The following is a 24,063-nucleotide window of genomic DNA, read 5'->3' on the forward strand; positions in this document are numbered from 1 at the left end:
AAACCATTGGTGTTTATTTTCCAGGGAAAATATACTTTCTGTTGAGAAATTATTTTTATATTTCATAGATTTGTTCTTTTTCCTTCTCTTATTTACTGAAATTAAAGTTAAAAAAAAAAAAAAGCATTTGCTGGTACTGGGTAATCTAAAGAGACACCTGCTCTGTGTTATGCGTTTGTGATTATAGAAGTTCCTAGGAGGCTGACCCGAAATGGGCACCCCAGGTAAGTGCATGTGTTGGCACTTACCCAGCAGGAATGAAATTGTTAGGGATGAGATTTTAATAAAGGAGTAGTGGGAAGGCCATGGAGCACCGCTGATATCTGGAAGCAAAATAAATAACATATTACAACCCTGCAAAATGTCTTTTCTGAGAAAAATTAAAGTTTTCTCTGTGGCTTAAGGCCTGCATACACCACCCATGGGACCTCCATATGTAATTCTAATAGGCAAGAGTTTTATCAAAACAAAAACTAAACTAAAAGACAATGGTGGTGATCAAACTGTCTTCATTTTGTTTGGGCTGCTGTATTAGTCTGTTCTCATGCTACTGTGAAGAAATACTTGAGACTGGATGATTTATAAAGCAAAGAGGTTTAATTGACTCAAAGTTCTGCATGCCTGGGGAGGCCTCAGCAAACTTACCATCATGGTGGAAGGCACCTCTTCACAGGACGGCAGGAAAGAGAATGAATGCAAGCAGGGCAACTACTAGATGCTTATAAAGCCATCAGATCTCATGAGAACTCACTCACGAGAACAGCATGGAGGAAATCGCCCACATGATCCAGTCACTTTCCCCCGAGTCCCTCTCATGACATAGGGGGATTATGGGACCCAGCGTTCAAGATGAGATTTGGGGGGGACACAGCCGAACCGGATCAGCTGCTGGAACAAAAATAACATAAATGGGGTGCCTTAGAAACAATAGAAATTTATTTCTCACAGTTTGTAGGTTGGGAACTCCTAGATCAAGGCACCCACAAATTCAGGGGCTGTTGAGGGTCATTTCCTGGTTTACAGACCATGCATGCTTTTTATGTTCTCATGTGGTGGAAAGGGCAGGAGAGCTCTCTGAGGTTTCTGGTATAACAGCGCTAACCCCATTCACGAGGGATTCACCTTCGTGCCCTCATCACCTCCCAAAGGTCTCATCTCCTAACTCCACCACACTGGGGAGTAGTTTTCAGTGTACACATTTCAGGGGGTCACAAACATTGTCTAAACACAAAAGGCCAAATGCAGCAAGGTGTATGCTGTGCTGAACTGAAGTGAGACATGGTGGCTTGAGAGGGGCCAGCGTGTGGATGGAGGTTTGACCGTGTCTTTACCGAGTGCTCCTCAGAGACCACAGACTTCTTTACTCCCTTACAGCTTCACACATGCTGTTCCCTCTTCCTGGTTTCCCTTTTCCTCTATCCATCCTTCAGAGTCCAGCTTAGATTTCACCTCCCCTGTCACCCTTTTCTAGTACTCCCTGGAAGAATCCTTCCCTCTCGTGTCTGTGTTCTTGCAGCGTTTTTTTTTTGCGACACCTGCCTTTCCACATCATGACTCATCTCCTCCACAGAGGGTGAGTGTCTCACGGACGTGTCTTCCTCATGAGCTCACCCCAGCTGTCCAAACAAGCTCCTGAGATGGAGTGGTTGTGCTATGCTCACAGATTGGATGACTGGTGCACGCCTGTAATCCCAGCACGCAGGGAGGCTGAGGCAGGCGGATCACTTGAGGTCAGGAGTTTGAGACCAGCCTGGCCAACATGGTGAAACCCTGTCTCTACTAAAAATACAAAAATTAGCCATGGTGGCACACATTTGTAATCCCAGCTACTCAGGAGGCTGACGGGAGAATTGTTTGAACCCGGGAGGAAGAGGTTGCAGTGAGCCAAGATCACACCACTGCACTCTAGGCTGGGCAACAGAGTGAGACTTTGTCTTGAAAACAACAAACAAACAAACAAAACCCATCTCCTTCTACCTCTTAGTCATAAAGTAATTCCACGACGTACTTTAAGTTCCTTGGAATGAATAAAAACAAGAGCTACTGTTACAGAACACATTTGAACATGTTTCCTCTTTAAACCACAGCATCAAGTGGAGCCTGTGTCTCCTTGCTCTCTTACCCCATGCATTCTTAGCTTCTCAACCATTTGGTAAAAATAGATTTTCTTTTACAGCTCATCACCAATGACCACTTTTTGGGGATTCTACATATTTTGATGTTTATTTGCTGTGGTGTCAAATTTTGATTTTTGTATTGAATTTTGAATGAAAATTCTGTGTATTGTGTGTCCCCCTTTCAGAGCATTGGCCTTAATACAAGACTAGTTTTGTCTAGAGTTGCATGTTTGGTTGGCTTCACAATGCCACTTGGAACATCAAAAGTCAATAGGGTGGTGTCGTGAACCAGGGTGAGATCATGTACTGCAGGCTCAGAACTGCAAGCCTGTGATTTCATTTGTGCATGGGCAATTTTCTGTACCTTTTAGGAATAGTAACACAATTAGTGCTAGGAGTTCTAGTCTTCAGGGCATAAAATCACTGTCATAAGGTCTTGTTTGACATTTTTCTTTGAAATATTATGTTTCTCCCTTTCGAGCATCATTAAAGTTATTCCTTGTTCCAAAGTCCAAAGAGGACTCTAGTTGACAATAGGTTCTCAGAAGCAGATGGGATATTGGAGGTTGTGTGCACAGTGGTTAAATGAGCAGGTTTTAGAGAGAGACATAGTGGAGTCAGGTCTGAAACCCAGTTCCAACCACCACCTTAAGATTCGCTGGCTGTTGTTCCTCGGGCAAATTGATTACACTTTCCTTAACTGTAAAATGAAGACAGTACTTCCTATCTCATCTGGTTGTTATAGGAACTAAATACTGTGCTTCTGTAGCTCAACCCACAAATCAAACCAGAACAGAAAATAAATAAATAAACAGGGCACCTAGATTCTAGTAAATGCACGATAAATGCTACCTGAAATGATTGATGTAATTAAAAGGTGTTATCACTGCCCTCTCTGCTCTGGTGGTATGGTATCATGTTGCCAGCCACATGCAAGAACTTCAGACTACTCCTGTGCCTTACCTTCTGTGGATGTACAGCCTGGGTAATACTCTTCCCTTAACTGTGGGCTGGACCAAGGGACCTACTTCCCACAAAGAGAAGATGGCAAAGTGATGGTAATTCACTTCTGAGATTGAGTTACAAAAATGTGTGGCTTCTGTGTTGGGTGTCCTTCATCCTGAGTGCATGCCTCTTGCTCTCCCTTGAATTACTCATCCTAGGGGAGGTCAACTGCATGGATGAGCAGGAAAGCACATCCTTCCATCTGTCTAGTGTTCCCTTCAGCTGGGCCAGAGGCAACCAACTGACCTACACAAACTGTGAAATAAAAACTGTGCTGTGTAGGGTGCTACGTTTTTGGGTAATGTGTTATGCAACAGTAGATGACTGATATAAAGCTGCAGCTGAAGCTGTCTCAGATCTCGTGGTTGCTGGCCAGGCATGGAGATAGAAGAAAATAATCCTATAAAATGTTTCCTGTTTTGTGTTTTTTTTGAGAGAGATGAAGAGCAAACCCCTAAGCGTAGCCCTTCATACTGTCACAGGTGCCTTACTTTGCTATCGGTAAACAAAAATGCCAACCACACTGAATTTCTTGACTCTCCTTGCAATGCTGTGCCATTATTTTGCACCAGTGCATGTACCATTCCCTCTGTATGGAGCGCTCATACACCTTCTCTGTAGGGAAACAAAGGCCTCCCCTCTAGCAAGCCTTACGTGAGCTTCCCCTCAGATCTGTGTCTCCTTCCCATGGCAGGCTGTACATCTTTTAATGACAGGTCTGATAACTGTTGCTTATTTAGCATGTCTGGTATTTGGTTCTCTCCACTAACTGTGAGTTTATTCAAGGACTGTATTTCCCCAAGCCATTGAAAGCACTTGGCCAACGGGTCCTGCATAAATGTTTTTTCATTGAATAATGGAATGACTGCAGCTCTCACACAGCAGAATTGTTTTCTGCATCCAACCTCTTACGAAGTGCAAATATGCCTTTGTTTATATTCTTTTAATATGTGACATGAGGGTTGTCCTTGCAATAGAAACAGATCTGAAACAGAAAGAGCAGCTCAGTTACCTGACCTAGAAACAGGCTGGAGCAGACCAGTTTGGTCTGTAGATATCTATCAGAGAGTGGTTGCACTGGGAACTATGTCTTAATCACACAACTTGGGGTTCAGGGGTTGCTGGGAAATGCAACGGTTAGAGCAATCTACATTTAATTTGTGAATGAGGATGGAGAAACGGTGGTTTCTGTGCAGTCATTTTGCTCTCTCCTATTTCCCAAGTGGCTTGATATTTCCCTCTGTAGAGTTTGCAAATGTAAAGAGTGATTATAACATTTGTTTTCAGATTGGTTATGGGTTTTGACCTAGAAACAAATTGGATCATAGCCAGTGGCAGGGTTAGGGCCAAGACACATCACGATGGCAATTGCCATGTTCACCTCAGGTCTACCAAGGAATCCTTAACAGAGCCCAAATACAAAACTCAATTCTAGGTACCATGTTTTGTCATAAGCATAACATATACAACTGACGTTTTATAGTGTAATTACAAAACTCTGATAGACTAAGACCAATAACAGTTTTCTTTCTCACTTCTTCATTGAAATGTGTGACAAAGAAGAAATACCTGAGATACTTAGATGAAAGTCACTGCAAATACTTTAGGAACTCAAAACACCAACAGAATGAATTAGAAGCTTTCTTTTCTGCTATGGGACCCAGAGCCAAAAATACAGGTCGATTTTCTAAGATGGGAAAGTAAAACTGAGAGCGAACCTCTATTACAGAAAGGAACTTGGAAATTTGGCAAATAGTTGTATAATTTCTACCCCCAGTGAGATCTGGTTATGGATTTTATATTGATCAAACCAAAGGAAATACTTCAAAATACCGACTTCATTTGGTGGGGGTGGGGAGGGGGAAGCCTGTAAAAAAGCAGTGGACTAACTTGGAACTTCTAGCTGAAGTGAGTGAGGCTGAGGGGAAGAATAGATATGAGAAACCATGTCTTATTCATCTCTGTGTGTTACACATAGTAGGTGTTCAATAAAATCGCTGAGTGCATGAACACGGACCCTTACTTCTTAGACCCAATGAAGGTTTCATAACCACTTCCAACTAATTTATAATTTAGATCACACGTTTCACAAATCTACTTTAGAATATCATTTGCAATTATGTCTTATGAAAATATGACATCAGATTTCACGGTTTTATCCTGGTCTGGTGCATGTTCCTTGGTTGCCATAGTAACGAGTTGCCATGGATTACGCTGCAGGAGTTGCAAGGGTCAGCGAAGACCAGAGCTCTGTCATTCTTCATTCAAAGGCAATTGTCCCTGAAAAATGTGACTTGCTTCAATATTTAAGAACAGGGCACTGATATTAAACGAGAATGATACTTCGGTTAAAAACCAATAATTAACCTTGTCTTCAACTCTATGTCACACTTTAATAGCAATTTCATAAAGTGGACATTCCTCTGTCTTTCATTCTTGAAGTCCTAGATAGGTTTTAAATAATATGTCTCCTGGAAAAGCACACGGGTAATCGTTGCAATTTATTTTATGTCATTATCTAAGTAAGCCCTTGAGACCTTCCAATTCCCGCGCTTCTCTCCAGGGTAATTGCATGCATCTTGGGGAGATGTGAGATGATGTTAATATTCAGAACAGTATCCCTTTGAAACGATTCACAGCCTACAATGGAACACTGTCTTGGTGGCTTTCTGCAAAATTTATTTTTAGACAAGTTTAAGGTATTTCCTTTGTAAAGAATAATTTTTTCTCAAAATCATAGTCTTTGATGTCCTGAGTTTCCAATATGTGTCCTGAAGACCAGTTTTAATTTTAATGTGAAGACTATGTAACTGGATTTTGTTATAATAAAACCCTTCGGGTTATAAATTAAGACCATCTCTGAGGCACATAAATGCCATTCTTTTCCTAACACTTCTCACTCTTTTTTCCTCACTAAATCATTTTAAAGTACTGTAGTGCTTTATACACTGTAGTACAGAACATGCTTTAGTTGCTTAAACTTTTTAACACCAGTAGAGTGAAATTTTGGCACCCATGCAAGAAACATATAAAATATTACTGTCTTTCAACACAAAGAATAGATGGTTCTCAAGATTTCACGTTATTTGAAAACATTATCTCTCGAAGTGGTCAAATAATGTTAAATAGTTATTTCTTATAATAAGACAAAGTTGGAATATACATATATATTTCATTCATGTATATAAATTCAAGTAGAATTGTTTTTACATATTTGAAGCTTTAGTTGTCACATTAAAAAGTGAATTAATTATAAAAATGTAAAAATATATTTAAAATATTTGAAATATAAGAAGCTAGCTCTTTCCTAGTCACAAAAAGTTTAACAAAAGTTTTAATAGTCTGTGTTCGGCTGGGCGTGGTGGCTCATGCCTGTAATCCCAGCACTTTGGGAGGCTGAGGCAGCTGGATCACGAGGTCAGGAATTCGAGATTACCCTGGCCAAAATGTTAAAACCCCATCTCCACTAAAAATTACAAAAATTAGCTGGACGTGATGGTGGGTGCCTGTAATCCCAGATACTCAGGAGGCTGAGGCAGGAGAATCACTTGAACCCAAGAGGTGGAGGTTGCAGTGAGCCGAGATAGCGCCACTGTACTCTAGCCTGGGTAACAGAGCAAGACTTCGTCTAAAAAAAAAAAAAAAAAAAAAAAAAAAAGACTGTCTTTAAATTCTCCATATGTTTATTATTTTAAAGGATAAAAGTGATTTTTCTTACGATTTTTGGTTCTAACAATCAATAAACTTTTATGCGTTGCCACATTCATTAAGAATCAGACGACATTACTGATGTTAGGAATGGAAATGATTCCAATTTGCTCAGTTATTAAATACATTGATTATATGACAGAATATTATTTTCTTCGAGAGAAAGAAATTTTTTATACTTTTTATGGAATACAGAAACTCTAGGCAAGATATTTGATTTGCTGGAATGTCTAATTATAGTTATAATTGAAAATGTTACAAGTGCTGTTATTTATCCAACTTTTGAGTTTGAATCCATTTTGCAGCAAGAGTGCAGAACACAGATAAACTTTGGAAAATAAATCTGAAATTCATTATAAACGATGATCTCTTCGTTATTCACCGCTTCCCCATCTCTCCCTGTCCCTCCTCAACAAGTTTCAAAGAAGACAAGCAGATTGTCTATATTCTAATTAACAACCCAAAGACCTGGCTCGTTCTTTTGAATTGCCAAAATTGCTTTTGCTCCACATTCGTCTGGTTTCAGAGAATGAAAATAATCCACAATTTAAATAAGTGTATGCTAATATTACTCCTGACACTCTGAAATGCTTAGCTTTTCTAGATCTAGCTTTCACAGATGAAGGAGAAAAGGGTTGCAGTGTTTCTTCTTGATAATTATGTATTTACATTAAACATAGACCCATACTGTGAGTTCATTCTTTAAAAATTAGCTCCAACAAATGTGGTCTTTGCAGTGCTCACCCTCCTTCTCCTTGGTGCTCCTGCTGGTGTCTCCTCTCATGTACCCTACATTCCCTTTGATGTCAACAGGAGATCTTGAGGGGCAGGAGGAGGTTATTGAGAGGCATAAAAAGGAATCAGAAAATCAAATTGAAGGTTTCCATCCATTAGTTGAGAACCAAATCACAGAGTGCACCAACTATTTATTCATTACGCTGACATATTTACCAAATGTATGTTTGCACTTATTTTAATTATGGATATTATTATTTTATGATTGTTGCCCTTTTTCCCTTTTAGGCATGGACTAGCTTTCCATATGGTGAAATCATGTTTTTAACATGTTAGTGAAGAAGGAGAAAGATCAAGCACTATTTTTAAAATAAAAGATTAGCAATTCCTTAAAATCTTTCTTTACTTATAGGAGATAATTTGATTGTAATCTAGGTAAAAGTTCATAGGATTGAGCAAGCACAGATTAAGATGCTTCTAATTCAATATTATTCTTTGAAAACTGGATGCTTTTTATCTTTTCACCCTTCTTCCCTAACTATCCTTTTTCTTTTTCTGCGAGGCCGCTGGAGTGGCACTTCCTGAATGACATTTCAAGAGGGCTTTCCAAGTAAACGGCATAACAAAGAGATCAAGGCCTGCTGGGAAGCCAGAGTACATTTTTTTTGCTTCATGAAATGAATAGTTTTAATTATGTCTTTTCTGCCTCCTCCGTATAACCTTCCAGCCTCTACCCCCCACACGAATCCTAAGGCAGCAAGCAAAACACTGAGAGTCATTTCTTCACACCTTTTTACCAACAAGGTTTACAATCAGTTAGGTCTCCAAGCAGGGGCATTGTTCCCCTGCACTCACACAGCCTGGGTCCCCATCCTCTGCCAGCTCATTGCTGTGAGAGATAAGCAGACCTCCTAAGGCTCAATTATGATCTTGTTTTCAGTCATGCCTCCAGGATCTATAGCAATGCCAACAACAGCTTGAAAAATGGACCCGTTTTCAAAGAAGAGCTAGCTGTTGCTGTGACTGATGACTAGGGAACCTCTGGTTATTCAGGTTTTCAGAAAGGGTCAACTCTTCACTTCCAGCTAGTCTTTTCAGTACCTTGAAAACATTAAGAAGCAGTTATGCTAGCATCAGTTACACTTCTTTAAACCGCTAAGATAATTGCAAGCAAAAGTCAATGATCTCATAGGGATGCCACTTTCACATTGTGAATGAGCCAGTTTGAAAAATCTTAAATCAAGGTGTTGCAAACATTAAAGTTATTGTAATTCAGAGAAGACTTTTTTTTTTTTTTTTTAAATTGAGAGTGGAAATCTCTGGTGGGTTGCTTGAAATATTGGTTTTTAAAGTTTAAAAAACCTGGTAAGTGAATTTGTACCATCCCTTATGAAACAAACTTTTGATAGGCCACAGACTTTTAGTGGAAATGAACATTTTATGAAAACAAACAAACAAATGTATTCAGTTAAAATGTTTTGAGCAAAACTCCATATTCTCTTTTATTCAACTGTCCCTTCCACAATTATAATAGTTCCCTCTCCTTAAGTTTATATTTATTAGGACACACATAATGTTATTAGTACGTCACAGAAGCACTGTCTACCTCAGAATATCCTTGCAATTCTATTCTTAAGACTGTTAATAGTGCAACCACTTTAGACTCTTCAACTGAGTGAAACTCTGTTACTTGGTATGAAGCAATCAGCTTTTCTGTGAGCTCAGAAATCTCATCAATCTAAACTTGCCTTCAAATTTACACTTTATAGAAAATCCAAATAATATAGTTACTACTTGAAGCTGTTTACCACAGTTTTTACTTGAAGCACAATTTCATGAATTAATAAATATTGTCTAATGGTAGATTGAAGACACAAGGCATGACTTAAATAGATAAATATTAAGATTATAAATGGGCCACTGTCCCTGAATTCTTGCAATGTAGTGTAACAGTGACACCTCACAGGAACAAAATAAAGACTTATAGTGAGAATGATGTTGGCAAAATTGACCTCTGATGCCCATATGCCACTCTCACCAACTTTATGACTGTACTGCTCCCTCTACATCGGTTCCCCTCCCCAGTGATTCTCCTAATACACACACACATGCACACACATGTGCACATACATGTGCACACACACATACTTTCTCTCTCTCTTACAGTTCCAATGTCCTGTGGCTGCACGCTATTTTCTTGGATCTCAGTTGGTTCTTAATTGCATGCAAAGAAAGTGGATTCTTTTTTGTAAGTCGAAATGGATTTAATTAAAGAAATATTGGGTGGATCAGAAATATTGGGAGGGTTGTAAAACCTGATCCAAGGCTAATCTTTGTGAGGAAATGCCCATATCACCCCTCAGAGTTTGTCTGATAAGGATTCTGCCTCCACTGGGCTGCTCCAGCATTGCTGTCCCCACATCTTTCCCCTACACCAGGAGCTCCATTATAACTCCTGTGAAATCACTGTGGCTTCCACCGATACCATAAAGTTGATTGTGTTAAGTCCATCCCCTGCAAAAATGGGGATGCCGGGCCTGTTGCCTTGTGTTGCTTGTTTCTTTGCATTAAAGTCTTGTGTGCGTCTATTTGATTGGAGAAACTTATATCACATGCTTGTATTCTGGTTGCACAGGAAATTGGAGAAAACTCGATTTCCTGAGCTCGACTTTGGGGAGCCAGGATTCTCAGTGTTAGAAGGTTCCCAATCACAGAGTTTTCAAAAAGGTAATGGGTCTAAGAAATGTTCTCTCTAGGTATTGAACAGCCTTGCAATACCACAGGATGAATGACCCATCCCTCCATCATCCATCCATCCATCCATCCATCCATCTATACATTCCTCCTTTCTTCTTTCACCCATCCCTCCCTCCATCCATATATCCATCCATTCATCCATTCGTCCATCTATACATGCCTCCTTTCCTTCCCTTATTTATCCCTCCATTCCTCCCTCCATCCATTCATATATCCATCCCTCTTTCCATCCATCCATCCATTCGTTCTATATTTTAACAGCTATTGAGTATCTGAAGTGTGAGAGGGAAGATGCTGGAAGCTCTGGGTACATAAACAAGGTGCAGAAGAAACTTTGAGGCTCTGATCATCTAATGAGGAAGAAAGATAGGAGCAAGTCTGGGTGGTGCGAGCTATGGCCGGGATACCATGCAGACCAGTGTTGGGGTATCAGGTAGGGAGCACAAACAGCCCATGTGTTCCCCTGTACTTCTCTCTATCCTCCCAGCAAGGTGCGACCTGCTGACTAGTTCTTGCCTGGGGACCTCAGGAGGCCTGGGCTGCAGCACCTCGTGCCTCTTGTTCCCTTTCTTCTTTCAACGTGGACACCTGGGAGACCTGTGTCCAAACTGATGTGAATGCAAAATGGAGGACAGCAGGCAGACCCGCCCTGGGCTCCTTCTGTGCAACAACTCACACTCTGTGTGAAGCCGTTGAAGATGGCGGTGTCTTTCGGTTGTTGCAGACAGCAATAATTACCCTAATTAAAATTAGGCTGCACGGTAAATCAGGAAAGGTAGAGTTACCCAGAAAAAGGCGACTAGGAAATTTCCCCTTTCAACAATTCAGTGTAGCGAGTCAGACAGAGGAGTCTGGAGAGGAAATCAGAGGCCAGCTCTCAGAGGTCTTAGATGTGTCTTGCTATGAATTTGTTTTTTTCTTGAGGCTCTGGGGAGTTACAGAAGAATTTTAATACCTTTTCCACCTTTCCACCTGGGGAACAACTTACCAATATCCTTTGCAGCACAGAGCTAATCTGATACACTAAAATCTGCTCTGGCTAATAAAAAAGGATCAATCTTTCAGCCTTCCCGACTTTACTAGTTCAAATATGCCATGCTTTAAGTATTATACAATTAGCCCATGAGGGTCTGCCTTGTGTAGGGTAAAGAACAACTTGTACTGAACATTGTGGTGCTCTTCAAATCACATGGAGCGTCTCATTTACAAGTCCAGCTTTGAGAAGACCAAGATATAACAACAATAAATTTATAGTCCTTTTAAAAATGATGCTGAGGAAGCTCAGCCAATTCTCAGTGGCGCTCACCTAGGTTCTAAAGCATTTTACAAGGCCTGTATGTTTTTCACATATAGCACACGAACTGAAGAAAATGAGTTTTTATCCTGTGGGAGAGGAGAAAGAGATCAGTATTACAGTTCTATTTTATTATACAGAAAAATGCATAAATCCTAAATATTTGGAGTGAATGTTAGAGAAAAAGGTATAATTTGCAGTGTTTCATAAAAAATCTCAGAATATGAAAATTAGTCTAATGTACATATGTGATTAAAAGTCTATATCTTCTTCATATTGTAACTTCTACCTGTGGTTTCAAATCTTCATTGTATTTTTTTTTTATATCTTTCTCGATCAAGTTAAAAGTCATAGTTTAGCAAGTTTGACATCCTGGGAATTTTCTATTTAGCTGTTTAGAACAATTAGTAAGTCCTCTAAGAGTTACCTTTGGAAAATTCTTTACATTTAAATTCTAAATAACAACATGCATTTACTCAAGACCTTATGTAATTGGAGATAAATGAGTTTGTATTAGTTTGCTAAGGCTGCCATAACAAAGTACTATAAACTGAGTGACTTAAAATAGCAGAAATGCATCGCCTCACAGTCTTGGAGGCCAGAAATCAGCGTGTCAGCAGAGATACAGTCCCTTGGAAGACACTGGCGCAGGATCTGCTGCCGGCTTCTCTCCTTGCTTCTAGTGACCTCAGGCGTCCCTGAGGTCTTGGAGATGGTGGAGATGGTGGTGGTCTTTCCACTGCCCCTCTTCACACCATCTTCCCTCCATGTGGTCTGACCCATGTCTGGATTTCCTGCTTGTATAAGGACAGTCATATTGGGTTAGGGTTCACCCTGATGACCTCATCTCAGCTTAATTATCTGCAAAGACCAGACACTATTCCCAAATACGGTCACATTCACAGCTCCTGGGGTTTGGACAGCACCATCTTTTGGGAACACAATTTGACCCATAGCAATGTGTATATTCCTCAGCTTTCACTAAGCTATGCTGGGTAACAACCCCAGACTCTCAAGGACTTAGCACAAAGACTTAGTCTGGCTCTCACGGCATGTCAATTGCAGGTAGATGCGGCATTGCCTGGCTCTGCTCTGCCTGTCTTCATTGCGGATCCAGGCTGAAGGATAAGTCAAGTCAAATGATCAGGCTTGGATGTCAGTGAGCAAGGGGTACACTTCTATTACAAGGAAAACAGAATAATTGGTAAAGATAGCCTACCATAATGTATAATGACTTTTTTTTAATGTGAAAGAAACTAATAGCTTTCCTTCCTCTGCCCCACCCCACAATATTTGTATTCATTGACCTATTACTCTTCTGATACTAATTTAGAAAATTGAACTCAATTTATACAGCTACACCAAATACTGCTTACATTTACCACTCAACAGATGACGTTAATGAAGTGCTAGGGTTGCGTAGGAATCTAAGCATTTTCTCTGGAAAAGTTTTGGAGGTTAGATGACCATCAGAAACAGGTTAATTTATCAGTGACTACACAAGTGTGGAATGGTAAAAGGCTTGAGAGTACAGTTTCTGGGGTCAGAGTCCTAGAAGGTCAAACCCCTGCTTTACCATGTTCTAGTTGAGTAGCCTAAGCCTCAGTTTCTTCATCTGCAAAATAGGATGAATGGAAGTAGCTTCCTGCCATGACACTCATTCATGGAAGTGGCTTAGCGCAGGGCTCAGCAAATGTTCTTACAGCTGTGGGGACTGTTTCCTTCCAGTCATTCATACAGCAAATACTATTAGTGTCTTTATGTCAGAGGCTGCACCCAGCACTAGGCCCTGTAGTGGTGCCATGTAGGTGCCGTAGACTTGCTTATTCTTTTTTTTTTTTTTTTTTTCCGAGACAGAGTCTTGATCTGTCATCCAGGCTGGTGTGCAGTGGTGCAATCTCGGCTCACTGCAGCCTCCACCTCCTGGATTTCAGCGATCCTCTTTCCTCAGCCTTCCAGGTAGCTGGGATTACAGGCATGTGCCACCACGCCTGACTAATTTTTTGTATTTTAGTAGAGACGTGATTTCACCATGTTGACCAGGCTAGTCTTGAACTCCTGGCCTCGGGTGATTCGCCTGCCTCAGCCTCCCAAAGTGCTAGGATTATAGGTGAGAACCACAGCACCCAACCGACATAGACTTTCTCTCAGTGAGTGTGATCGTCCCAGGGCTGGAAGGCGGCAGAGGTTGCTAGGATGGAACAAGAGATGATGTCACCAACTGGTGTTGAGAGCCATGTGCAGTAAAACTACACATGTGTGTATGTGAACAACAGGATCACACTCACTGTGGCTGAGACAATGTGGGAGGCCACAGGAGCTGAGACTGGACGAGGAAACAGCATACATCACACTCATTCCTCTCAGCTGTCCGCCAAGCTCAGCAAGTGGAAGGTCAGCCTAAAGTTGTAGCATTTTGTATCAAACTGAACTCGTTATTCTTTCATTGAAGCTGATACGTCAAATTTATGTTAATTAGGCCTGGTGCTGTGGTTCACAACTGTCTTCCCATCTCTTTGGGAGAAGAAGGAGGGTGGATCAGTTGATGCCAGGAGATCTAGATCGGCCTGGCCAACATGGTGAGATTCCATTGCTACTAAAAATATGAAAGTTGGCTGGGCGTGGTGGTGGGCACCTGTAGTCCCAGCTACTCAGGAGGCTGAGGCAGGAGGATTGCTTGAAGCTGGGAAGTGGAGGCTGCAGTAAGCCAAGATTGTGCCACTGCACTCCAGCCTGGGCAACAAAGCGAGATCTGTCTCAAAAAAAAAAAAGTTAATTAAATGTTTGAATGATGCAGCTCCATTGTAATGTATCAAAGTTGTGTTGTTACCACTAATCACTACTAAAAGGGAAAGCCTTCCGTGTTTTGCTTCTGCGGGGTGATGGTAGTGATGGGATCTAATCTGAAGAATCCAAAACCCCCAAACCTACTTTTGTGGAGAACTTGTAGGGTCTGTGGACCGCAGTGCCCGTTGCTGCCTTACAGGGTGGTGCTCACGCCATGGCCTGGACCCAGAGTCTGAATGCATGGCCAGGTGAAGGAAGAGGGGAGAGGGAGGTCACCAGGGGAAACATCAGGCCCTCCGAGGCTGGTTCTCTATGAACAGAACAATGGCCCTCTGGGAAAAGGAAACATTTAGAGACATCTGTTTTTGGGTGGTGGGGGAGGGAGTCTCGCTTTGTCGCCCAGGTTAGAGTGTAGTAGTGTCATCTCAGCTCACTGCAACCCCTGCCTCCTGGGTTCAAGCGATTGATTCTACTGCCTCAGCTTCCTGAGTAGCTGGGATTACAAGTGCCTGCCACCATGCCCAGCTAATTACTGTATTTTTGATAGAGACAGGGTTACACCATGTTGGCCAGGCTGGTCTCAAACTCCTGACCTCAGGTGATCCGCCCACTTCAGCCTCCCAAAGTGCTGGGACTACATACAGGTATGAGCCACCGTGCCCAGCCTAATTTTCTTCTGGTAGTTTCTACAGCCCAGAATCAAAAGTGGGGACCACTCATGGCTTAGTTTCTGTCTGACAAGATGGGTTTAGAGGATGTGTGAATTCTGAGTGCTGGGAAAATTTTAATTGAAATGGTTGAGCAGATGTGGTTTCAGGCTGGGTTGTTATAAAAATGTCATAAGTAAGTGGTCATAATACCTTGTCATTGATTGTAGTTACCAGTTTCTCAGGGGTTTCTACTTGTATTTTATATCCAGAAAGGGACTCATGGGAGATGAGAGAGGGGCTGAGAATCAAAGGTCACACTGAGAATAAACAGGAGTGAGAGTAGGGGGTTGCAACAGGGGTAAGAATTTCTGAGTTTAAGATGGTGGAGACGGAGCAGCTTCAGGTAATGCTGAAGTCCAAGGTGTGGCTGTGAGTGCTGGTGCTAGAGGAGGGTATAGCTGAAGGCCAATGGAGGTAGTTGAAGTGTGAAGCCAGCAGTTTGCAAGGACCTTCAAAATAAATGGCTCCCAAGACACTTCAAAGAGGAGAGCGATGGTCCAAGTGTGCAGACCCTCAAGGCATGTGGGTGGGGAGCTGACACCAGTGGAGACAGCACTGTGGTCAGGGAAGTGCTAATGGAATGGTGTGGACTTCAAAAGAAACCAGCTGGGGCAGAGAACAGATCAGAGGTCAAGAGGTGACTGTAGTCGTTTTGCCTTATTTTGGAAAACTGTAAAATGGGGGAACGCTGAATTCCATTCAGGTTAGTAAGAGAACAGCACATCAGGGGAAAAGAATGGTGTGGTTCCAGAAGTTGTTGACAATAGAACAAAGATGCTGGGCTGATGATAAATGCTAACAAATAAACAAACAAATTAAAACAACTGCAAACAGATGGGAGGTGGCAGGAAATTAGGTTTAATGTATTAAGATGCCTGAAGATGGATGGCTTCCAGGCTGATGGATTCAGTCTTCCCTCTTCATTCAAACACCCACGTTCTTCCCATTTTCCCTTTTGCTACATTCACTGTTCGGCTTGTTCTCAAGGTAATTCTTCTTCCATAGTGGGGAGAAAAGTTGTTTTAGAAGTGCCCAAATCCTCCAGGAATTTTAGGAGGCCACACCCAGATGAAAGGTGGGTGTTCCTTCCTGGTTGTCTGTATCAACAAGGAAACGTTTCCCAGATGCCTTTAAATTGCTTCTGATGTCATCATTAACTACATCTGCATCACAGGCCTATTTCTAAACCACCACTGCCAAGGAGAATGGGATTGCCACCATTGACTGCAAAGCAGTTTCCCATGAATAGACAGCACATTGTATGAAAAAATTGAATTTCTGTTAAAAGGGAGAAATTGTTGAGTAGGCAATCAATAGCATCTGATATATTTTACATTAAACAAAATAATCACAAAAATGTCATTAAAATCTGACTACATGTATACATATCACCAACTGGATAAATAAAAATAGAATTGTAATCTACTTCAATTTAGCTCGTGCTCCCACTGAGCCACCAAAATTACTGTTGCTAAAGTTACGATCATGCTGCTAAAACTACTAGGGCCTTCGCAGTAAGCATCGTTCTTGACTTTTCTGCAGCAATCTGTGATTTGAGTTTTCCCGAGATCGTCTTTTCTCCTGGCTTCTGACACATCGCACCCTTCTGCTTTTCCTCTTCCCCCTCTACTTACTCTTTATATTTTTTCTTTGCTTGTCTATTCTACACTAGTTATTCTCAACCAAGGGTGATTTCGGGCTCCAGGGGACATTTGGCAAAGCCTGGAGGCATGTTTGGTTGTCATAATTAAGAGGAGGCTGCTAACATCTGCTGAGTAGAGGCTGTGATGCTGCTGAACATCGTGCAGTGCACAAGGCTGCCCCTACAGCAACGATAATCTGGCTCCAGACGTCAGCAAAGCCAAGACTGAGGAAACCTGAACCAAGCCGCCTCTAACAGGGCTTCTCAGGCACCAGTGCTGGCCCTTCTCCTCCTGTTCTACCTTCTCTCCTGAGGTCATCTCTTCTTTTCCCACTTTAAAATACCATTTATATACCAACAGAACCAATTTTACTGTATTTTCAGATCTGATTTCTTTTCTGAGTTACAAGTCTAGGTGTTTAACTGTCTACTTAAAAATTACATTTAGATTACACAGGCATCTCAAACTTAGTATTTGCAAAACTTATTTGACCATTCATCCCAAATGCACTCCTCTTCCTCAATTGTTCATTTCAGAAGGAGTTATTATTCACCCAGCCGTGGAAACCAGAGGCCCATGAGGCCTTCCCGAAGCCACCATTTCCACAACTATCACCGTATTTGTTGTCCAACACTGAGACCTACTGCTTTTAACTCCAAAATTACCCTGACTCAGGCCCCACCTGACTGCCACCACCCTACTTCCAGCACTGTCTCCTCTTACTTTTTTTTTTTTTTGGTAGACCATGAGTCTTGCTATATTGCCCAGGCTTGTCCTGAACTCCTGGTCTCAAACAATTCTCTTGCCTTGGCCTCCCAAAGTGATGAGATGACGGGCATGAGCCCCTGTGCCCAGCTCACTCTTACCCCTTAACTGGCCTCCTGGCATTGTCTCCGTGCTGGTCTCCAGACATTCACTTCTACTCCCTCCAATCTGTTCTCCAAATAGTAGCGAGGCAGGCCTTGTGAAGCTAGACCATGTCACACCCATTGCACTTGTGATAGAAAACCTCAAATCCTCAAGTCAACCTATAGCCCTCCTCTCTGGTTTCAGTCTTTGATGCCTCCTGTATGTGTTTCCTAGAGCTCTCACATGAAAGTTCAGTACCAAAAACGAGGTGCCTTCCACAACGGAAATGTATGATGCCAATGCTCTAGAGGTTGGGAGTCTGAGACCAAGGTGTGGGCAGGGCTGTGGGGGAAGGGTCGGTTCCAGATCCCTCTCCTGGGCCTCTAGATGGTCTTCATGTTCACACGATTGCCTCCCTGTATGCACGTCTGTCTCCAAATTTCCCCTTCTTTTAGGGAAACCAGTCGTGGTTGGATCAGGGCCCACCCTAATGACCTCGTTTTAACTTGATTAACTCTATAAATACCCTGTTTCCAAACAAGATCACATTCCTATGAATACCAGGGGTTAAGACTCCAACATAGGAAGTTTGGGGAGACACAACCCAATCCATCACACCCCTCTTAATTATCAAGGATTTCTGTATCTGTTTCCTCAGTCTAGGAGGCTTGATTCCTCACTGTCTGCTTCATTATCATCTATTCCATTCAGCCGGCAGGACTCAGGTTAAATGTGGCTTGTTCCAACAGGACAGGTCATCCTTGATGCCTCCTCTAGGTCAGGTCCCCTGTGATACTCACTCACAGCACCTTCTGGTGTGACTTCCTGTGCTTGTAGCAATTCTAAAATACATATGTAGGTGGGGATTCTTTTTTGTTTGCTGTGTTTCTCTCCTGCATAGTTTATAAGTTCCATGAAGACTAAGACCATGTCTAATTTGTTCATCACTGCATGCCCAGTGCCTACACAGTGGTCTACAGAAAAATACTTAAACATTTATTGACTGAACATGAATTAAAAATCATCACTTTCTTAGTCCTCTTCTCTTTCATCTTCACTTTTGATGCCATTTTTTTTTTTTTTTCTCTCAGAAGGAACAGTTTTCGCATTTTCTCACTAGTGTTTCTAGGTAAACCACAGCAAGCTGAGCACACGAAGTTGTTGCCGTGGAAGCTGGGGAGGTGGGTTGGATTCCTCACCAGTCAAGTGACGTTTTACCACCCCGAGGTCCATGATTTACGTCTGTTTTTCAGAAAGATCACTAATGACCCTGTCCTATGAACATTTACGTTGCCTTTTGTTAACCCGCAAAGGTTACATCTTTGAATGCCAAAGTTCTTTCAAATAAAAGTTTATGAAAATTGTACCCTTGCCTGCAGTAAGGCCAATGCATATATAGATTGAATAAATGCATGTAAATTTTCTTTGCTTTTTCTTGGTATTGTATCAACTCAGTTTGATAACATGAATTATTTCACACTGATTAGAAGACTCACTTTCTCTCTCTATATATATATACACACATAGATACACGTATATACACACATATGTACATACATATATACACACATACACATACATATATGTGTGTGTATATATATCACATAGGAAAACAAATATGTTTTTACTAATAAACTCAAGTAACTTAGCATGAAATGTTTCCAATACATAAAGTCCATGGAAGGAGGTTTCCTCTTGTGGGTGGAGTGGGGCTGGAATGTTGGCATGCAGGGCAGGTGCATTATTACTGATAGCAATGTCTTCATTTGGACTGGAAAAGTCAAGGAGAAAGAGTTGTACCAGTCTTTCAATAGCTTCTACAGATCCATTAAACTTAAAATAGATTAATCTCCAGAGACAGTCAACTTCCCGGACACAGCAATTACAGTGAAAGATGGCAAGCCCAAGACATCCATTTAATGGAAACCTACCGCCCAATACAGCTGCCTCCATAATTCTAGTTCTCATCTTGTGCAGGCTGCTTCTCCATCTCTGCTGCCAAACTATTCAATGCCAACTTGTTCTTCCCCTTAAAAGGCAGAGAGGGATGAATTTCTGAAGTTTGCAGGGTGTTCACTGGAAATGAGGCAAACTTAGGATACTTTGAAAAACATTAAATCAACTTAAAATGTAAACAAAGCCTAGGAAAGTAAAATACGAGTTAGGTGACATATACCAAGACGACTGGCTTATGCACAATTACTTTGAAGACACTGGAACAATGCTTAGACCAAGTAGCTCTAATTTACCCAAGGAATGAAAGCAAAAACACATCATTATATACTTTTAAAAGTTTGTTTTATGAGAAATATATTCTGAAATAACATCCATCAAGTTAAAGTTGGATTCATGTTTAAGTGGCAGACTTGAAAGAAACTTTTATAAGCTACATAGAGTTTGGTTAGGTATAACATATTCATTAATGTTTAAAATTAATATTTATTGAGAATCGTTTAAAGGGCAAGTTATCTTCCAAAGATTGGAAGAATGTCAGAACTGAAATGGTAATTTACAGACAATCAGATCTTGTCCCACTTCCTCGAAGAAATGGAGATTTAGAGAGAAGACGCTCATTTACCCGTCCTGTGTTATAGCAGTTTGTTATTAAAGAATACTATTTTTCTCCTGAAAATAAATTCACGAAGTGCCTAACGTAGGTAGCAGCAATGTCCCAGGGAATCTGGCGACTCTTCAAAGACTTGGAAAGTTGTGTGCGTTTTCTCCTGGGCACGCAGCCCTTCTGGAACATGTCAGTCTGTTTTTCTTCAGGGCATAGTGCAGGACCCATTGCCTACGGCTGATAGTCCCAAATATGTGTGTGTGTGTGTGTGTGTGGATGGATTGGAATTCTCTGCCGGCCATAAATAGGCATGTGTGTTTTGGTTCAATGTACTTTTAATAGAGACCTCGTGAAAATAAAAAATGTTCTAAAGTTATAAAGATGTAGGTGAATATTGCAGTTAAATACAACAGGCAATTGTACCTCATTTAACTTTAAATACAAAAATACCTGACAGCCAAGTCTAAGATTAAATAGAAGGTTTACTTTTCTCCCCAGTTTATAATTCTCGGTTCTCTTCCAGTTCGTCATGTACAAGCCAAGTTCCATACTGTTAGCCAATAATTTTGTATTTTATATTCAACACATTTAATTTTGCTAGAGCTATGAAATATCATTTACAACCTTCCACAACTTATTTGACTGTTTCTTATCAATTCTGGATCCATAATTGCTTTCTCACACCTCTTGTTGGTTCATCAGATTCTGTCTAGATGAGGCAGTCTTATTGCTGCAGAGCTGTTTAGTCATTATATTGAATTAATGCAACGATAAGCCCCATGCACCAGATTTTTCACCTGGGCGCGTGTATTTACAGCTTCCATTGCTTCCTTAGTGTCGTCTTCTGGTTATTTATTTATTTATTTATTTATTTATTTATTTATTTATATTTTGAGACTGAGTCTCGCTCTGCCACCCTGGCTGCAGTGCAGTGGTGCGATCTCGGCTCACTGCAACCTCTGCCTCCTGGGTTCAAGCGATTCTCCTGCCTCAACTTCCAGGTGCCCACCACCATGCCCAGCTAATTTTTGTATTTTTAGTAGAGACAAGGTTTCACCATGTTGGCCAGGCTGGTCTTGAATTCCTGACCTCAAGTAATCATCCAGCCTCAGCCTCTCAAAGTGCTGGGATCACAGGCATGAGCCACCACGCCTGGCCTGTGTCGTCTTTTTAAAAACCATTAAAGAGAGGAAAATGTCTAAAGCTGTGGGTCTATTTGCTATTAGTACCACTGGCAGGACATGGAAAGTAACACCTGTGTTTCCTAGTGCTTTCTATATGCTACTAACACTTCTAGGCTTTTTAAATGTTTTTGTTCGTTTGATCTACATTTTAATAAAATTATTACCATCTTCCTAAATAAGCCATTTAAGTTTCATTATGTTTGAATAGAATACGTGCTTAGAAAAAAAATCAGTTTAATTTCTCCTCCTGAGCCTTCAGACTCAGCAAAGAGTAATATCTGGTAATGTCTGGTTGAACTCATATGTTAAAACAAAACAAAACAAAACAAACACCAAAAGTTTGTGATCTTGTTCTTGGCAATCTTCTGTTTGGGAAACATCAATTCCCAGTGCTTGGGTTTCTAAAAATGATGACCTCTGAGGCATGCACCAATGTCTGAAGAAGTGGGTTTAATTTGTTTAAAGTTTCAGCTGTCACCATGTGGCCAGTAGCCTGGATGCACGTCTCCCAGTGTCAGGCAGGACTGTAACAGCTGAAGAAGCCATCCAGTGCTTCTTTCTCATTTTATGAGTCTGAGACTTATACGGGAAACCAGCAAGCACCGTTTTCACCTGGGGTGGTTGTGGAGGGTTATTCCATTAGTTGAGAGTGGTTTCCAAGGAACACTTGCCGTCAGATTCCCTATTGTCAGTGATTCATTTATGTGACAACCCAACTTGCTCCTGGCAGCGACAAAGTCCTCGGGGTAGCAGTGCTTTGGGGCTCGCCTCTTACCAACAGGTGTAGGCAATAGTACAATCCATCTTGCAAATTAAATGCGCTTAGGTATTTGTCAATTTTACTGTTATCACTGTAAGTGGCAGAAAGGGGAATTGAACGATTATTCTTTTAAAAACTATCACAAAATATGTATTATTCCTAATCAATAAATAGGATTTTCCACTGCTTCAGTTACTCCAGGAGAACAAGGCAGGGAGTTTAGGTGTCTTCCTTTGCTCCTTCAAACCCCCAACATTGTCTTCCGTCCTGTAAAAGACAACTTGAACTTACCAGCCACACAGAGCCTGGCAGTATCAAAGGTTCATGCACTTTCTCAAAAGGGTCTGCCCTGTGCCAGGGGCTTGTTGAGGGTCCACATCTTTTTTTGTCATCTTTTAATCGATCTTACTATAAGCAAAGCAATGGGTTCTGAGCCTGGAAGGAGAGACACAAATAAGAAATAAGACACCAACTTTGCAGCAAGGTGTACACCAAGACGTTCACATAGCACAAGAAGTTGCTGATGTCTTGGACCTGGAGGAAGCTTTGTGGTTGTCATTGCAGACGGCCTCCATATTTCCCAACGTGGAGCCTCCCGTTTCCTAAATACCTAATATATGCTCATATTCGTCTAGCAGGGCTTCCCTAACAAAGCCTCACAGACGGCTGCCATGAACAGCAGAGGTGTGTTTCCGGCGGTTCTGGAGGCTGGAAGGCCACAATCATGTGATCGACCAGTTTTTTTCGTCTGAGGCTTCCTCCCTGGGTCCTAGGGGGTTGTCTTTCTCCTGTTTCTTTTCACGATCTTTTCAGTGTGTGTGTCTGTGTCTTTTTTTTTTTTTTTTTTTTTTTTTCCGCCGCAGTGGGTACAGCCGCTCCTAAGGCTGCTGCTTTTTGGTCTTCAGGTTCTCCTCGTGCTTGTGGAGCCGGCGGCGGCTGGCGCGAGTTTTCTCAGGCCTCAGCGTCAGGGGCTCGTGCTTCCTGCCCTTGTAGACTTCCCTGAGGATTTCTTTCTGAGTCTGGTTACTAACGGTGAGAACACGGGCAAGGGACTTGCAGATGACTCGGATCCTAGAGAGTTTGGAGGCCCCACCGCCTGTCACTTTGGCGACTTGCAGCTGGAACCGCTGCACCCTCAGGTCGCCCAGCTGTTTCAGCAGCTCCTCCTCCTCCTTCCCGTGAAAGTCTGGAGACTCGATCCTGGCCATTGCTGCACAGGCCGCCCATTCATCTTTTTTATATATATATATCATATATATATTTTTAATGTACATTTATATTTATTTATATATATTTTATATATACATTTATATATTTATACATATTTATATATATTTATATATTTAGAGAGAGAGAGACACCAATCACATTGGATTAGGGCCCCACCCATATGACCTCATTTAACCTTAATCACCTCTTTAAGACCCTATCTCCAAATATAGTCATGTTCTGAGGTACTGAGGGTAAAGGCATCAACATGTGAATTTCGGGGCACAGGGTTCAGCTGATAAACTATGCCAAGCCTTTTATACATATTATTCTCTCATTTACTCACGACAAAATTCCTCCATGGGAAATGCTATCATTGACATTTGCAAATAAACAACTCAGGGAAGTAGAATAGAAAAATGTAGACATTTCAGGCTTTCTAATGGGGCTGATTTCCAGTCCAAGCAATTCCATGTAAGCTACGTGAACTTGGCTAACCCACTTAAACTCTGAGCTTTATCACACAGAAAAAGATGAATTCCAGTGAAGAATCAGCCTTCCCTAATAATGCAATGTTACCTGTCTACAGGTAGACAAAGAAAGTTAAGATCTCAACTATTCAAGAGATTCTTACTATTTTTCTTCTATGGATAAGCAATTGATCACTTATAAATATGAAATGTTTTACTGGACAAATATTGGGATCCTTTAAAAATGTATGTTGTTTGCATTCTTTTCAAAGAGG

The 24,063-nt window shown here is 41.4% G+C and overlaps 1 pseudogene; it reads right to left on the reverse strand.

The window, feature by feature from the left end:
* Window positions 1-22,987: 22,987 nt before the first annotated feature.
* Window positions 22,988-23,317, reverse strand: LOC111546362 (annotated as a pseudogene).
* Window positions 23,318-24,063: the final 746 nt, after the last annotated feature.

Source organism: Piliocolobus tephrosceles, chromosome X, assembly GCF_002776525.5.
Source record: "Piliocolobus tephrosceles isolate RC106 chromosome X, ASM277652v3, whole genome shotgun sequence".
NCBI lineage: Eukaryota > Metazoa > Chordata > Mammalia > Primates > Cercopithecidae > Piliocolobus > Piliocolobus tephrosceles.